General features: G+C 48.7%; 1 pseudogene; it reads right to left on the bottom strand.

Annotated features, from left to right (window-relative positions):
• Window positions 1–1,134: 1,134 nt before the first annotated feature.
• Window positions 1,135–3,964, bottom strand: LOC142765830 (uncharacterized; annotated as a pseudogene).
• Window positions 3,965–4,773: the final 809 nt, after the last annotated feature.

Below are 4,773 nucleotides of genomic sequence, written 5' to 3'. Positions count from 1 at the left end.
AAACGGCGTGACGCCCGGCGGATGAACGCTTCTGTGTAGCCATTCCTTCGTAGCTCGGCGACAATCCTCTTTTCTTCTTTCTTCCTCTCACCCTCCGACGTGCAGATTACTCGTGCACGTGAAAGGAGTGCCGAAACCACTGAAGCTTTGTGGGCAGTTGGATGACAGGACGCAAAATGCAAATACCTGCCGGTGTGAGTTGGCTTTCTATACACCGAAAAGGTCATGCGCTCGCCTTGTCGTCTGATTAAAACATCGAGAAACGGAAGCGCCCCGTCTCGATCTCGTTCCACCGTGAACTGTATCGCTTGGTCGATGGAGTTTAGATGTTCGAGGAAGCTGTCTACTGCTGCCTTCTTTCTGTCTACTGCTCCACGATGGAGGGGCTCCTGCGCAACAGGCAGGGGCGTAGACACAAAACTGTTTTGGGAAGGGCTTCAGAACGACCCGACCAGGGGGAGGAACACAGGATTAGCTTTTTTTCTGCGACGTGACTATCGGCGGTAGTCATGAAATCTCCACCCCCTCTCCCTGCGTATGATTGTGAAAATAGTAATAAAAGTAAAGTAATCGTAGCAAAATACAGCAAAAGGCAGGTAATTGATTGGTTGTTCATAGCCTCCTATATTTTTTCATGCCCGCCGAGTGGGGAGCGGAGCAAGGCGCTCCGCCCGTACCTTTTATTTCATGCGCTCGCCACCACACGGTGCTGTCACCCCATACCCACTCCTAGAGCAGACGACGCGACTACGCTGTTGCGCACGTGCTTTTGGAGAGAAACTTGCGTTCGTATTAGAGATGGAGCTGTAAAATAAATGCGCAGGTTGCATTGGTGTTTCTTCATGATGCACAGGGGTGATGGAAAAAAAAACGCGAACAGTGTGGCGCGATCTTTGCATCCCTCTGTGACAATGGTGGGAATAAAAATAAAATATGCTAGAATAGTTTTATTCCAGTGGCTTTTGGTTATCATGCAGGATACAACAACACGAAAAGAAATTCGAAACAGCAGAGAATGTAGATGCTGCACTTTTCGTATTTCTTTCCATCCCCACAGTACATTGAAAGCAAGCAACACGAGACATATTTTGAAAGCAGGACCTTTCACTTAGGCCCCCAGCTGTGAGATCAAGCTCACAGTTTCAGGGTCTTTCGTGAAAGCGGCTTTATTTCGAACAATTTGGCGACGTCATGTTTGTCTGTCACTTTCAGAGCGAAGTTGGTGAATATTGGGCGGAAGAACTTTGTCAGCAGAAGTTTGAGCAAATTCTCCTGGTGCCCTGGCGTCGAACACATCAAAGCTTTGTGCTCGCGGAGGATTTCAGCAGCATTGTTCACAGCCTCCTTTAGAGGGTGATGCATTCGTCTTCTTGTCGCTAGAAGAACTTCGACGAACTTCTTCTGTAGTGCGTAGAGATCATCTAGAATATGTGCGGACGGATAAAGAAGTCCACCACGGTCTTGGTGTTTAATTAGCGAGTCCGATGGGGTCGAGGCGCTTGGCTTTGTTAAGAGCACGAAGCACTCCTCACATTCGATGTTTTCTCGTACGGCTCTTGCGAGGTAGCCACCGACCATAGCCTATGCGGCCACATCTGGAGTGGGAAGTAGAGGCTTATCTCGGTTTAGCCGCTCTATGAGCTCTCTACGTGCATCTGCAGGGAATTCCTCGCTGGTTTGCACCCTTGTGTTTCTCTGTTGCGGCAGCGTTGACAAGCAATTACTCTCTTCTGCTGCCATTATGTTGCTTGTACTCGACGCCGATGTGACACTGGTCTTCAGGGTTTTATCAATGCCAGTGAGCACGGCATGGACGTCCGTTTGATCATTTGATCCTGCTGATTTCCTCAGCCAGCCAAAGAACGACTCGAAAGGGTCCGACGACATTTTCCTCGTCAAAACGAAGTGAAAAGACATCTCTTCAAGAAAATATCTAATGCACTCAACGTTCGAACGAGCTGTGATCACAAGGCCCTCGTAAGTCTCTTCGGTTAGGAAGTTCTTTGCCAGGCACTCATTTTTGAGATCAGCCAGGTAGTCGAGGAAGCTTGTCTCCAGCCTGATCAGCTGTTCATCGCCTGCAGATTCAAACTGCTTGCAGTCTACATTCTTCTGACGTATGTGCTGTGTACAGTTAGTCACGTCCATTAGCACGAACCAGCGGTGCACGGTGTCCATAAATTGCACCGTCGCTTTGACACCCGCGAAGCTTGCGTCGCACGTGTGGCCCGCCTGTTCTTGCAAGAGCTTCAGTGCAGCTGTCACGGGAGTAGAAAACACTTGCACTGCTCTCTGCACGTTCATTTTTTCCATATTCGTAGGGAATGCGTGCTTTCTCGTCAAAAATCATAATGGCTTTACAAGGCTGCCTTGCTGCAATTTGTAGAGGCTCTTCAAATGGTTCGATGATATTTCGCCGCCTTTTCCGATGTCACGGGACAAAAACTGTGATCGCACGTTTTCGATCAGGTGGCGCTGATCGAATGCAAGAAAGAGCTTTCGATTCGGTTTTCCAGGGTGGTCAGTGCAATGCTTGAGGCTTCCGTTGCAGAGAAGTTGCATAGCCAAGACATTGATCTCGGGGTTGTCTGTGACAATACGCACAACGATAAATCCTATTTCTTCAACTTCCTTCAGAACGTGATTGATTGATTTGTGGGGTTTAACGTCCCAAAACCACCATATGATTATGAGAGACGCCGTAGTGGAGGGCTCCGGAAATTTCGACCACCTGGGGTTCTTTAACGTGCGCCAAAATCTGAGCACACGGGCCTACAACATTTCGGCCTCCATCGGAAATGCAGCCGCCGCAGCCGGGAATCAAACCCGCGACCTGCGGGTTCCTTCAGAACGTGTCTCATGAGCATGTGCAGCTTACGGCCTGAGCAGTTTCTCGTGGAAAAGTACGCCACGGGTATTTTGAACGAAACTGAAAGGCCGTTAAGGACGAAACACAAGAGTGAGTTGGCCAGCACAGGCTCATTTGTTGTTTCTTTGCGCCGGGGAAGTTCACACCATCGTCCACCTCACCGATGAAGGCATCTCTTTGCTTGTGATAAAGTAGCCGTTGTTTGACTCGCATTTCGTCTACAATTAAAGAACATGCCCTCGCTTGCAACGAGGGTCGAGAAGCGAGTTCTGCAGACAGCCTTTGCTTCCCGAGTTCGGTCACGCCAACTTCTCCACGTGATGAGCCCATACAGCACTCGAGGGTACTTCGACAGGGAAGCCAAAGAATACCTGTGCTCCTTACGTGTTCGTATGCACGAGTTGAGAGGTTACGCAACACCACAGTATGACGTACTGTCAGCTCAGACCTCGTTGGTTTTTTGTTCGCGAAATTCTGAACTTGTTCCACTAATATTGAAGCAGCCAGGTCTTTCTCTTTCACTTTCTCCACAACTTGCAGGAATGCAGACACATAGGATTCTTCCTTGAGCTTTTGCAGTTCCTGTTTGTACTTGTCGACGGTGTTCTTGAGCCGCTCAATTCGCGCGTTCAAGTCTCGCTCCTTACGTCTCCACTTTCGTTTGTCCATTGCTGAAACCGAGGATAATGACGACACCTGCACAGCTCTGTCCACCTGCACGGTCGCAGTAATGCAGCGCTCGCTTGCGCCGTTTTCTAGAGGTAGCGGCAGTTCGCTTGCAGTGCAATTCATTGGTGATAAATCTTCAGAGTCGCCGTCGACGGACGGCAAGTCATTGCGAGGAAGTGAAGGAGTCTCCAGTTGGCTCTCAAGTGCTCTTCGTTTCCGCGGTGGTGTGTTCACTGGCACAGCTGCCTCGCGTTTTCTCACAGGCGCGTGGCTTCTCTCTCTCTTTTTCGGAGGCTGCAGGTACAGAGGATACTCTTCGAAAATGCTAGAAACAGCGTCTTTCTTGAGTTTGCGAATTTCGCAGCCCTCCTTGAAGTCGGAGGAACTGAAGTATCGGCTGCACACAGTCGAGTGGCACGACGTCATACTTGGTGTCCAGTCGTCCCGAGAAATGACGTTTAGTCATTGCGCTCGAAGTTCCGGATCGCTTGGTATCTCGTGGAACGATATGCCCGGCGTCCGTTGTTTGCTCGAAGACTTGCAGCGTGGTACGCAGCAGTACGGCATCTTGTCGGGTACAGGGCACCCTTACTGGTTCCACACTGCAGATAGAAAACCGAATTGGTATGTGAAAAGTAATACAGCATGAATGTGCACCGTAAATCACAGTTTTTAGAGTAGCAAACAATATAGATTGTGACGGCGCTAGCGATTCACGCATGAACCCGTAGAATAGTAAACAAACGGTCACTTCATTCAGTGGCACTGAACCTTAAGGATCAGAACGTTGTTAGAACAATAAACGTTCATGTAAATATTTCAGTGTAAAATGCTCAAGGAATTAAAAGTGACAATTTAAAGCTATGTATTAATTGTACTTCCACTTGCAGCGTTCCGAATTTGTGCTACGATGGCGTAGGGCTGCCTCTTACACTTACACCAGAGACCACGTTAACATTAGCGGTCAGATTTGCAGCGATATGGCGTTCTTATCACGTTAAATTGCATATACCATTTGTTGTTTTTGAATCTTTACAGGCCGCGTTTTATTCCGCGAGCACTGTACACATTGTCTGCGAGTTCTTTCATGCTTCCCTGTTAGTCCGAAAAAAAAACATAATTAAAACCGTTGCTTCCGCAAGACACACAAGCTTACCTGCGGCAAACACGACCGACACGGAACAACATTTGCTTGTAGAACCACTTTTGTAGGTGCTTCGCGGGCTTCGAGGTGC

This window comes from Rhipicephalus microplus, chromosome 6, assembly GCF_043290135.1.
Source record: "Rhipicephalus microplus isolate Deutch F79 chromosome 6, USDA_Rmic, whole genome shotgun sequence".
Classification (NCBI taxonomy): Eukaryota; Metazoa; Arthropoda; class Arachnida; order Ixodida; family Ixodidae; genus Rhipicephalus; species Rhipicephalus microplus.
Note: the sequence above shows the minus strand (reverse complement) of the source record. Positions and strands in the feature narration are given on the sequence as shown.